The sequence below is a fragment of the Hippopotamus amphibius genome, chromosome 17, assembly GCF_030028045.1.
Source record: "Hippopotamus amphibius kiboko isolate mHipAmp2 chromosome 17, mHipAmp2.hap2, whole genome shotgun sequence".
In the NCBI taxonomy this organism is placed as follows: Eukaryota; Metazoa; Chordata; class Mammalia; order Artiodactyla; family Hippopotamidae; genus Hippopotamus; species Hippopotamus amphibius.
In genome coordinates, this window is record NC_080202.1 from 20,013,826 (window position 1) to 20,027,351 (window position 13,526).

Genomic DNA, 13,526 nt, shown 5'->3' on the forward strand with positions numbered 1-13,526 from the left:
CCCTCCTAGAGCTGCTGGTGAGCATCAATTAAGAACACGTGAAACTTTGGACAGACCTGTGGAATGATCCCATCATTTGCCAGGACGCTTGGGTCTGGGAGGTCCCCCCCCCACCCCGCCCCAGCAGCCTCACAGATGGGCGTGGTAGAGTGTTTGGCTCAAGGCCACCTCACTCCAACCCCTGAATTTCCAGGTTGTTTTCCATATACTCTATTAAATGGTGAGGAAAACACTGACTTTGGAGTCCAAGAGGCCTCTTTTCAAATCCCAGCTCTCATACGAACTAGGTGAGCTTAGACCAGTCACCTTACCTTTCCAAGCCTCAGTTTTCTCATTTGCACACTTGAAACACCCACTTAGGGGATGGTTGTGAGAATAAATGAGGTGATGTCTACAAAGTAGACACAGTAGACACGCAGCAGCCTTCCGTCCGTTCCCCAAGGCAAGAGTTAGGAACTTATAAAGGCAAGTCTCTTTCGGAAATCACGGCCGTGGCAGGAATCAAACTTAACCCAGAACGTGACAAACTCTTACTCTCCCATCCCACCCCTCTCATGCCTAAGTTTCTGCCCCATGTCCGCCCACGTCCCCTGGTGGTCTAATCAATTAGCACAAGGTTACCGTGAGCGGCACAGAGGGTGAGGATGCGGAACAGATGAAGAATCCCCGGAACCGAAAACCTATGCGAGCAACGACTCAGCCATGTGGAACATCCCAGGGCCCTGCGCCTCCATAGGATGCTGGGTGTGTGATGGAGACAAGGGATGCTCGGGTACCAGAGCACAGAGAGTCCCCTGGAGGCTGGAGAACATCACCCCGTGCCTCATGAGCACCTAAGAACACCAGCTTGGTGGGTGGGGGGTTGCTAGAAGCTTCCTCCCAGGTTGAGGGTAATGTGCAAGGCTGGAGGAGGAGGACCCAGGGGTGGGGAGCCACAGCTTCAGGCCCAGCTGCTCTCATTGGCCCGGAACCACGAGTTAGCTCTCCTCATCCGCAGCCTCGGGTCTGAAGGACACACTGGTATCAAGCATGAAGAGAAGTCTGGGGAGAAGCAGGAGACCTGGTTCCAAGCCCCACCTCCGACAAATCACCTGTGAGGCTTCGGGCAAATCAAGTCACCATCTGAACCCCCTTTTTCTCCTTGCGCCTCATGGGAAGGGAACGCCTCTCCTCCTGCTCCCAGGAGTGCTAGGAGGTTCAGCCAGGAGAGCGCTGAGCACACGCTCTGTAGAACGTGAACCTCAGTGTCTGGAGCGGGGATGCTGGCTGTGGTTGTTCTGAAAGAGGCTGCATGGAATCCCCTCTCCCACAGGAGACCAGAGTAAGGTAGGGACCCAGACATCAGGGAGCAGGTGGAGGCAGAGGGGGCCACAGGGTCAGTGTCCTTCCCAGGCTGGGACAAGGGCAACCTCAAGAAGGGCCATAGCCCTGTTTCCAGCAGACAGAATCCACAGACCCGACTCCTCACTCTGGGGGCACCAGTGACGTGAGGAAGTGACGTGCAGAGCCCTCCAACCTGGAATGAGACTGCTCTGAGTCACCATCCATCCCCGAATACCTCTCCGCCTTCCACCTTAATCCCCTCTGTCCTGAACCTCTCCGCCCCTCCCAGATGCTGAGCTCCACTTCTGGTCCTGATGACCCGGGCCTGGTGACCGGGCCAGCTCCTGGGAGGCCCCAGCAGCGGTCATGGAGCTGCCAGGAGGGGGTGGGCTGGGCCTCCTCCCCTCCCCCCACCCTTGCCAGCCCACCTTCCCGAGACCTGTCAGGGGAGGCTCAGTGTCTCCTCACTCCTCTGCTTGATAATTAAGCGTCCTTGTCCTCAGTCCCCTTCCTAATCTATTCATTGTGAGTCATTAGTGCATAATTGGACAGAACTGAAGAACCTTGACAGCCGCAAGCTGGACACCAGGGCCCCTCCCCATGGACTCGACAGCCTCCTTCACTGTTGATCCCAGCCAAGGTGTCAGCCCATCCATTCTCTCCCCGCCATGTCTCCTCTTTCTCTCAGTCACTGTTTAGAGCTGATATTCCACTCCCCCTTCTTCCTGTTCCACAGCAAGGCTGTAAACAGGGACCTCACATCACACAGCTCGCCATCCCAAATCCTAGCCCTTTGCCCGGGCAGGTACTAGGTGCTCAGTAAACATTTGCTGAATAAACGAATAATAGCATGTCACAGATGAATACTTCCTGTTTCACCCAACAGTTTCAATCAAAGTGTTTGCTGGCATCTGTGACCCCGGAGCAATAGTCAAAATATTTAAGGATCAGCACTGGAGCAGGGCTCCTGAGGTCCTTGTGGGCCACACATGAACCTTTTATTTTCTGGTTGCTGGGAGGACACTGGAGACCCCAAAGGGGGCGGGGGGGGGGTGTCCTTGGCAGCTGTGATGCTCACAAAGCTCTGGGAAGTAATTACTTAGCAGCCGAGGTAGAAGAATGTCAGCATTTTAAAAGGTTACTGGTGTATCAGGCCGAATGTCAGGCTTGGATGAAGGAATGAGTGAATCGTGCTGTCTCTAGGTGGCTCTGCATCTACCCTGTTTGCTTTGACTTCCTTCTTCCATTCTGCCTCTCTTCCATTCCGTAATGGGGTTGGGAGGGTTATTTCCCCAAGAAAAATCCCCAAGAGCTGCTCCTGGAGTCAGTAGAAAAGGGCAGGACACCCTACCAGTACCGTGGCCAGGTTGCCCCCACAGAGCCCAGGCAACCTCGCTCCCACACGTCCTGTGCCCACCATCAGGACGCAGAGGGCCAGCAGGCTAGCAGCAGCATGCATGACCCCTAGCCCTCTACCTTGGAGTCAGGACTCTGGGAGCCTGTCCCATCCTCACCCTGGCCTGCTGTGTGGCCTTGAACCGGTGGTTTGCCCTCCAGGCATCAGTTTTGCCAAATGGAAAATAGGTTCTGTGCTCCAACTATGAAATATCTGTCAAGGTCAACAAGCCAGAAGCCAAGAAGGCCCATCTTACACTTGGTTGCCAGGACAGTCAGGGAGTCCCCTGCCCAATCAGGAGGGACAATCTGATATTCACCCCTGTGGTCCAGGGTCTTCCCCTCCCCATTCTTAAATCAGCCGGCCACAGGAGAGCTCTTGCTTTTCCAAATGTTTCCCTTGCTTCTTTGATGAGAACAGGTCACATATGGGGGAAAGGAAGGTCTTTACAGACATTATCTTATTGTCATCATTCTCAACAAAGAGACGAGGCAACCATTAGCATCCCCACTTTACAGAAGGAGAAACAAAGGCTCAGGAGGGCTAGACGTACACCTCAAGATTTCACAGCAGTCAGGGATGACTCCGGGCCTGCCTGACTCTGCCCATGATGCAGAAGCCAGCACAAAAGAGAAGAGAGTTTGCTGTCTACCCGTGTCCTCCTTATCCCTCCACCCTGCCCCTGCCCCGCTCCCGCCCCCAGAGAGCTTCAGTGGGTCCCTCTGCTGGGCTCCGGGCATCTAGAGGCACATATGGTGCTGACTTCCTAGGGGCAGAATTGCTGCTGAAGCAGCCCCCTTGGCCTGGGGTCTCCACCTGGGGCCAAGCCGGCCGAGTTGGGGGATGAACCAATTAGTGGTGGCTTGAGGCCAGTGCACAGAGTGCTGGGAAAGCAGCAGGGGCACCAGCGGAGGCAGGTCAGGGTCACATCCTCACAACAGGGAGGAAGGCACACACTGACCCCTTTGGAGGCTTGCTTAGTTTCCGTGGACCAGGATTTGGGAGCAGGAGGTGTCAAGTGACAGGTGCTGGGAGAGCTCTGAGTAGGCAACAAGCAGCTGGACCAGCCATGGGCAGAATTTCCATCCCTGACTGATAGGTGCCCATCTGGGGTGCAGGTATGGGAGAGCCACACCTCTCCCTAACTCCAAGGTGCTGGGCAGGAGGTGCATGAGATCTGAGCTGAACAGGACTCCCATTCCTCTATCCAGCCTCAATCTCCTTTGGGTGCCCCCAGCTTGGGACAAGACGGCTATGGAGTCTGTGGCCAAGTTGACCCCCAGGTAGATGGGTTGGGAAGCTGGCATGTCAGGGCGAGCGTATACAGATGGTCAGGTCACACAGCAGAAAGAATAAGCACATCCTCACCTGGACCCCAGGAATTGTGATTGGAGGAACGTCCCAGAGATGCTCCAACTCAGAGAGCTCTGTCACCCTGCCCGGAATCACACTCTAGTCCATGCGTTCCTTGGGAAGACTTTTCCCCATTCACAATGTCGCTCTTAGGGAGGGTCCGTGCCTTAAACCTTAATCATGATCAGATTAGCTGAGCTGCAAACTAGTGGAAGAAGCCCTGGAAACACCGGATGGGGAAAGGTAGTCATGGCAGAAAGAGGAGGGTGAGTCCTCAAGAAGTAAACAAAAAATAGGAATGGGACGGCACGAGGCTTCATTTATTCCTTGTAAGAGCTCTTCAAGGTGGGAGTTATTTAGCTTATTTTATTTATTTATTTATTTACTTACTTACCACACTGCACAGCTTTTGGGATCCTAGTTCCCCTACCAGGGATTGAACCCGGGCCCCCTGCAGTAGAATTACAGAGTCCTAACCACTGGACCACCGGGGAAGGCCCTATTTAACAGGTTTGAAAGCCAAGAAAAACAAAATTCAGGAAGGTGAATTGGCTTCCCGGGATCACACATAATGGAGACCACATAAATATCACCTAGGAGATTTCTGGTTTTGATTCCCTGCAGGACTAGCCAATGTAAACAGACCTCTTTGTATGGGGTTGATTTTTCTTCAAATCTTGTAGCGTCGTGGCCACATGTAATTCAACAGCAACTTTTTAGCATCCTTCCCAAAGCATTAAATTAATGACCATAAAAGCATAACTCCTTTCTCCACTTGTATTTAATTGGCTTGGGTTACACTTGACTCAATTATCTGCTTACAGTGACAAGCGCGACTGACATAAACAGGTTTGGGAACACACACAACACAGGCAAACAAGAAAGGAGTTGTCTGACAGCCAGGCGTCCCGAGCCCCACGAGCTGTCACCTGCAGCTTTCGCAGAGGGAAGAGTGGTAGTTCATCTAGACATCAGTTAAGTAGGGTTAGTGAAGAGAGGGTCCTTGTAGCAGGATTTGAACCCTGGTCTGTTTAGCTCCAAAGTTCAGTTTCTTTTCACTGCATCACACAGACCCACGCTGGCAGCTTTACGCTTCTGCTCAGGGCCCACCCTATGTGGACTGAACTCTTGAGAGCTAGCTTTGTTAGTTATATGTAGGTGGTCTACCCCAGCCCTTGGCGTTCCTTGTCCTCAGCCCATAATGCTGTCCAAAGACCTCCCCCAAGCAAAGGGTAGGGCGGGGAGCAACCCTGAATGGGGCTGATGGAGGTTAGAGGGAGTCTGAGACTCTTACAAAGGGAGCCTTGCCCTCTAAATCACACTCCAAGCAGGATTTTCTCACCTTCCTGCACAGAGCAGGCCGGAAGGAAGCCTCCCCTTCTCTCTGGAGCAAGTTCAGGAAGCAAGTTCCTCATCTGTCAGTGAGGGAACTCACACCCACCCCATGATGTAGCTGGGGGATGGGGCGGGGGGGAGGGGATCGGATGAGATGACACAAAGCTGGGCACTGAGGAAGAGCTTTAAAATGTCATTTTCTCTCTCCGCCCCACCCCTCCCACTTTCCTTAGAGAGACAAACACCAAGACTTTCAGGACTGAGGGAATCTTGCGGAAGAACGTTTAGTCCACTGTTTTCCAGAGTATGTCACAGGGCCCATTCCTTCCTTGGGATGAAAATGAGTAGTTTGAGAAAACAGGGTCTGTTTGGGAAACACCCGGTCAGGCAAAGTTGGACAGGCTTCTGTGCTACAGAGCTTTACAGAGCTTATAATGTATATTGGAGGTTGGAAAATGTGTTCTCCCAAACTTTTCCCCTAGACATCTTATAGGAATAGACTTTTAAGGAACCCTCTTTCTACACCTCCAATCTGGCCCGTTCCTCTCATCTTACTGAAAAGCTGAATGAGGCTATGAAAATGGAAGAAATTTGCACAAAGAATTGGAACCACATCCTCAGGGGCCTCATTCCACCATGGCTCCCCTCCTCCCCAACCACCAGCCTCATCAGACCCTGAAGATGTGTGAAGAGAAGGACCAGGAGGGGCAAGCGGGATGGATGGGCTACTGCCAGAGGAGCCTCTGCAAAAGTTCAGGACTCAACGGCTGAGGGTCCCCAGGAACCTACACGATTGGGGCACTGCTGGAGAGGAGTTTGCTTCTACTGGTTCAGCATAACCCCATGGAAGAGCCACCCAACTCCCAAGCAGACCCCCTGGAGCCTCTGAGACTTTGTCAGTCTTGCCCAGGGCTGTCTATCCCCGGGGGCTCCTCTCTGCCTGGCCAAAGGCTGTGGAAAGATAGCTAGAGTCAGAGGCTGTGGCTTCTCTCTGTTGCAGGAGAATTTTGCTGCAGCAACCCCTCCTCTTGGTGGTGGTATGGAGGGGAGCCATCTGTTTCCATTACTATTCACGGCATTCTGGTTGGGGAGAGGAGAGGAGGCTGCAGGTTAAGGTCCTGCTCATGGAGGCTTCCTGGCAAAGTTGGTCCAGCCCTGTCTGTCTGACTCCCTGGCCTGTGGCTCCCCACGGTGGGGGCAACAGGTGACCCCGGGTTAGCACTGAGCAGGGATGTCAAGTTGGCAAAGCCAGCGTCTCCTGCCCCATCATCTGTTCATCTCCGCATTCCAGCGCGGCTCCCTCCTCAGCCAGGATCCCTGTTTCTGTTTCTGAGCCGGAGCCTCTCAGGTGGTACCTCTGCACCCGCTGGCCTCCCAGAACCCTCGTTCCACTCCCTCCCACCCTCTCCCCCTGTGACGGGTAGCATCAAGTCCAAATCAGTGCTCCCTGATGGGCCACCCACGCACCACCATGCACACCTTCCAGAACTTTATCCCTCAAGTATTATCCAGCTGGGTCCCTTCTACCCACTTTCCACTCCTCGGTGTCACACCCTCCCAGAAGATGTCACTACTGCCAATGCTGTGCAGGGCCAGTGGCTGTTATGGCTCACGTAAAAGGGGTTGTTATCATGGTGACATTCTAGCCATCGCTGACCCATGAGGGAAGGAACTAGGTGGTCTGCCCTCCAAGTGTCCTTCAGAGGTCCCTCCCACTCTGCCTCTTCCAGGAAGCTGTCCCTGCCCCTCCACCTCCCTCTGCCCCTACCCCGGCTCAGAGGCCCCTCCTCTGTGCTCCCAGAACCCCCTGCCTCCCTCCATCAAAACACTTGTCACATCACTGGAGGCTGGCATCTCAAAGGAGAGGGACTAAGCCTTCTTCCCCGTCTCATCCTGATACTTTGCTTGGAGAACTGGTGCCCCGTGTGTCATTGCTCTTGGAACATTCTTGATCAAACGAGGGAGTGTATCTTTTTTCAAATAACAGCTGAGGAAGGTAAAAATAAGTCTCCTGAAAGGGTGCAGAGGATGAGACATGTGCAAAGGAAAGGCCTGGAAGGCCTGGGAGGGGACAACACTGGCTGGACAAGCTGGTCGGAGACTCGGAAACTCAATGTTCCAATTCACTTTGGCAACCAAAGGCTGCTTGTCATGCCAGGGAAGTTATTGACATTGAAATTGAAATTGAAATTGAGTTAGAAGAGGGGAGGGAGGCCCGCAGGAGCCATGCAAATCAGGGTGAGAGAGATGGAGACATTCCTATTCTGGGAAGCCCTTTATTATCCCCAGTTCCCAGCTCCTGTATATTCATAACCTGTTGCCACTAATTGGCTTTTCATCTTTCTCCAGCTCAAAGGCTGTGGGACTGGGCCTTGAGGTCACTTAGTCCAACCTCCCTCCTAATAACAGTTCTGGTTTTGAGCACCTACTATCTGCCAGGTGCTGTGTAACGTGCTTGACTTGGACTAGTGATGGAAGTCTTTATCTTAAAGGTGGGCACATCTGGATCACCCCAGCCCGACTCACCTCACCTCTTACTCAGGAATCCCCATCACAGCAACTCTGACAGGTGGGTGGCCAGCCCATAATTGAACAACTTTCGTGACAGGGAGATCACTACCTTACTAACAGCCCATTTTCTTTGCCAGACAGCTCCATTGTTACAAAGCTTCTTTTTGAGCTGAAAAGCACCTCTCCATCGGTTGCCATGGGGACAGTCCCTCCTCCTCCTCTTACTCCTCCCAGAGCCTCCAGGGGAGACACCTCCATCTGCGGTCAGGGAGGCAGACAGACGGTGCTCCGAGGTGGGATGGATGGTGCTCCGGGTGCCCCTCTGGGGTTGGGGAGACCTTGAGTGACCCTGTCTCAAAGAGGACAACCCAACTGTCAGTCCTCTCTGTGCACACGTGTTCCATCCCCCATATGTGTGCTCCCGTCTGTCACTCTCTCTCACTCTCATTTATCACCTCTCTGTCACTCAGACATCATAAAATGAAGCCCAGGTGCAAGAGAGTCAGCTGCAATCAGAGTGATGGGAAGGCGGATCGCAGGCAGACTGACAGATGGACCGGAAGTCAGGCGGGCTTCTGCAGAAATGCATGCCACAGACAGGGACTAGTCTAACAGTCTTTCCCCCCGGCCCGATGGACAGACAGCAGGGATAGAAAGACAGACAGCCAGGCATCGAGCAGGAAGGGCAACAAGCAGACATGTGGAAAGGTAACAGAAGGGCAGGTACCTTTGCTTGGGAAACGGGCCTTGTGCCCCTGAGGTCCTAGGCTGCTCTCCTAAACTCTGAGCCCTGCTTAGCCCAAGGTTCCTAAGGAAAAGTCTGAGCCGTTTGGGGAGAGAGCTTGCATCCCTCACACCCCAGATCCCTCACCCAGAACAAACTCAGCCCCTCCTCCTCCACCCTCTCCACCCTCCCAGCAGCAGCCCCCCACTCCCATCCTGTGAGCCACTCACCACAAAGCTAAGGAAGGGGCTAGAAAGGGAGTCTGCGTCTTCTTCTGGAAGCTTCCACTGATAGACCACTGGAAGCATATTCTCTAAGAGAGGAAGAAACAGCCAAAAAAAGGGAATGAGTGAAATTTGGTGTTGCAATAAGCCTTCCCTGTGCTGGCCCCTCACACCTACCATCTCACTTCATCACCCTTCTAGCTCTCCCAGGTATTATTAGCCCATTCGAGGGAACAGAGTGTCAGAGTAGAGAAATGACTCACCCAAAGCCCTTCAGCTAACTGGGGGCAAAAGCAAGATTTGAACTTGCGTCTGCATGACGTCAGGATCACACTCTTCTCTTCACACCCAGTGCTCTCTTCAGAGGACACCCAGGTGCATGGATTCCCTCTGTTTCCTTGGGAAAATGAGGCAGTCATGAGAAGACGGTGCTGATTTATGTGCTGAAGGAAGTTCCCACTGGAGGAAGCTGTGAATTGGTCCAGAAATAGCAAATGATGTCAGCCGGGCATCCCTCCTCCCCAGGCCCTTGGCATCACCCTTCTGGGACTGTCACCAGAATTGATGTGCCAACAATTACAGAATTGGATTTGCCCTTTCCCGGCCCGGCCTGCTCAGACGTCATCCCTGGAGCTCAGGAAACACCTGCCTGTTTTCTTAGCTCCCTCATCGTCACGTACAGCCTCCTCACTCTCCCAGGCCTGGGAACGGCAGGAGGCAATCTTCTATTCGGGCCACGTTGGACCAGCCATGCATCACTTAGCACAAAGCAGTTTCCATCCCAAACCACTCGCCCTGGCACCTCCTTGCCCATCACAATTTCCAACCTGTGTCTCATCCGCCTGGTGCCTAACTTCCTGACTTTTTTTTTTCCACTTTACAAACTTACCTATTACTCAAACCTAATGCTCGGCACTCTAGCTGGACCTTTTGCTTCCTGCCTAACCTTGATTTCATTTGTCCCTCTGGCTGGGCTGTCATTGGCTATTTAGGATAAAGGCAGGTGTGTTCGTGGATTGAAATCAGTCATGGTGGCAGTATTTACACCAGAGAAATTGGCCAACCCTGCAAAGTGGGGTTTTTTTTTCTTGCAGGGTACCCATAGCTAAACTTACCATCACACATCTGGATAAAGGATTTGCCATAGGACTCCAACATTTCAGCATCTTGGAGAACAATCCCAGCTCCACGATTGGGTTTCAGACAAGATGGCCTGGCCCCATTCTACACAGGGAAAAACTGAGGCTAAAAGAGGTTCCAGTCCTAGGGCATCTAGTGGGTCAAAAGCAGGGCCAGGATTGGGGACTTGCAGCCTGGGTGACGCCTCTTACCCCCTTTAAAGGCTGCCTGCAGGGTAAGTGGGGGCACGCTTCTTGGCTCAGGTCCCAGGACTGGCAGGATCAATGTGGCTTTGACCCAGGTGAGAACATTTAGGAGATTCTGGATGGAACATGGGGTGAGCCTTGTGGGGTGGGGAGGGGACCTTGTTTATTCTTCAACCAGGAATTTCACCCATAGCACCCTCCTACCCCTCTGCTAAAGAAACAATTAGAAAGGATTGACTTCGCCCCTTGGGATCCAGGCAGTTACTAAGTCATCTAAGGGCCCTCGGGCAGGAGTGGGAGGTGGTAATGGGCCCAGTGTGGGGGTGGGGAGGCCCTCATGAGATGCAGCCCATCCCATGGTGTCCTCTGTGGAGGGTCCATGCTGCTATAAGGGGTGGTGGCAGGGGGCCCAGAGAGGGAATTCAGGAGGATGGCACCTCGTCCAGGGTTGGGGCAAAATTTTTTTGCTTGACTTGTTCACACACACACACACACACACACACACACACACACACACACGTGCGCTCAGAATCAAAGCCTCAGGATTCCTAGGGCTGGCATGCACGTTCCTCACAGCAAGACAAAAATCATACACCCTGAAGCACACTGGCAAACAGACACACATAAACACGTTCGCACACAGGCACAGAGCGTTTTGCCTTTAACCAGCTCCTCTTAGCAACCCACTGGGGCTGCCAACATTCCTGGATTCTGCAAGGACCCCCGCCCTGGCCTCTGGGCCTCCAGTCTCATCCACTCCCTCCACGGGGCAGCCGCACGACTCTCATCTTGATCCTCTCCCACGTGGAAAGTTTCAACGGCACCGCACTGCCTCCAGCATGAAGAACTCAGACTGGCATTCAAAGCCCTGCGAAATTTGGCCCCTTCCGGCTTCCTGGCTATTCCCGCATCCCCCCAGCCCCCCAGCCAGCCCTTGCCTCTCCTGTTCCTGCACGGTCTCTCCTGCGGCTCCCTCCAGCCAAATCCTTTTCAGAGTTACAAAGACCACTGATTCATAACCAGACATATCCCCGATAGATGTGGTCTCCTATGGTTCTGAGCAAACTCATCTCCTTGCCTGGTCCCCTTTTGGGGTTCCCTGGCTCCATCCAGCTTGTATGAGACGTAGTGACCATGCCTCAACTTGCCGACTGCCCTCCGACTTCCCACGGCTTGTTTTTTCTGTCTGTCTGGGACTCTGACACACGTTAGGACCTCAGGAAAGGTTTGTAGGCAGGTGGCTTGGGCCTTGGTCTCTTCTCAGTCACCTCCTCCCTTGCCTTGGCTCTTCTCTCTTATTTTTGATGGGCTGGTTCTCACTGCTGAAAACGCTTCTCTGGAAGTGGAGGCCTGCCCCCACCCCCTGCCTGTACTGGGAGGGTTTGGGAAGGCTTGTCGGTCGCCCCACTGCCTAGAGGCGATCCTCAGACTAGAGGGTGTCTCCAGGGGTCACGAAGTGCCTCCCCTCCTTGTTCAAGCCCGTGGTTGGTCACTAGCAGACCTCGGAGACAAATACAGATTCTCCCACTCCGATGCCAAATTTCTGCAGGAATCTCTGGAGAGATTTGCTGTTGGAATATTCTTCCTCGAGCTTGAGTTTGAAGATAGAGAATTGTAGTGTTGGGAGGGGCTTTAGCCAATCTCTTATCTTACCCAGAGTCCGACTCTCCTCCCAAGCTATGTCGGCTCCTGGAATGTCTCCAGTGATGGGGAGCTCACTCCCTACAGGGCTGGACACCTCCATCCTTAGAAAGCTCTCCACGCCTTTTTGCGGGACACCGCGGACCCAGCCTAACCTGCGGAGACCACAGGGGTCACCAGCATCCTCCAAGACGGGCCTGTGAATATTTTGAGGAAGCGACAGAGCCCTGGTTGTTCACTTAACTATTCCCCACGTGGCCCAGATTCCCTGCCATTTCATTTCTCTGAAAACTTGTCCGTTCATCATACCTTCCTAAAAGCAGCAGTTAGAATCAGCCCTGCTACTGGGAGCTGGCCTCCCCTCCCATCCCGGACTCAGCCCTCCACGCCTGACTCCAGCTCTTGTCTCTTATCCGACTGGTTTCTCGTGTCCCTTTGCTCCATTTCAAAGTCACCCCTGAGAGCTCCTGGCAGGGAGGTCTTCTTTATCCCTGGGACGAGAGCACTGGGTTTGGACTCAGGCAGACGGAGACTCAGACATGAGCTCTGCCAGTGACCCTGTGAGTTGAGGTGAGGCACTTCACCCCCTTGAGCCCATCTTCCCTTCTGAAACGAGGACCGTCACCTTGCCTCAAGTGTCATGGAGATTGAATAGGTTAGTGGACCTAAAGTCCCCAAGACAGCACCCAGCCCAGATGTTCATTACGCATCACCCCTGCCCAGCCCTCCCACTGGGGATCCAAGGATGCCAGCTTCCCCCCAACCCCGGATGGAAGGAATTTAGCAAGCATCTACACAACCTTATATCGAGGGCTCCGCTAAGCACAAGATTCATAATGTCTAATGTGTTTCCTTCATCTGCTAATTTAATAATTTTGCTAAAAAATGAGCTCGTTTGGCCCACAATTTGCTTCCCAGAGGCCTAACGCCTCCTACTGCTCACCACTTCATTAGTGCCAGACACACACATTTCCCATCCCCCCCGCCTCACCCACTCCTTGTTTTTAAGAAAGCGAGGCTGGTGGAGTCATTGGATTGCAATGGTCCTGGCTTCTCTTCCCTTCCCCCACTGTGCCTCTCCTCGGGAAGATCAGGATGCACAGCCTCTCCCCAGCCTCCTGGTTTCTCCTATCAGCTTAGAAAACGAGCTTAGGCACACAGGACCACAGCCTCCACATCCCAGAGGACCAGTGGGCTCCCAGTTGAGTGTGAAGATGGGCTTCCTTATAAGCTGTGCGTTTCTGTGATAGCATCACATGATGCCCAAGTTTCCTGGGGCTGAAGATACAGTACACCCGGTGGACAACTATACGTCACAGATGCTTCAGGGCAATGCAGTCTCTTCTTTTTTTTTTTAAGTTTTGATTTTTAAAAGCTGTGACTTTGACTCCTCTCTGCTTCCCCAGCAACCTTGGACCACATTCTCCACCACTTTCTCAGCTCCAGTCTCACCAGTCTTGGGCAACTGAATTTTTAATCTGGTGTCCCTGGATCTCTAGGGGATTGATGGATGGGATTTAAGGGGTCATTTATTCTCACAAAATTGAATGCAAAAATGTCCTGTGTATGTGCATATATTCAATTTCAAAGCTTTTTATCAAATTCTCAAACATGTCTCTAGTCCAAAAATGATTAAGAGTCAATGCTATTAAAAAAAAAAAAAAAGAGTCAATGCTATAGAAAGAGGTGGGCAA

General features: G+C 52.9%; 1 non-coding gene across 1 annotated transcript; it reads right to left on the reverse strand.

Annotated features, from left to right (window-relative positions):
- Positions 1-4,493: 4,493 nt before the first annotated feature.
- Positions 4,494-4,566, reverse strand: TRNAR-UCU (transfer RNA arginine (anticodon UCU)). Its single transcript has one exon. It is a non-coding gene; the product is annotated as a tRNA-Arg (tRNA).
- Positions 4,567-13,526: the final 8,960 nt, after the last annotated feature.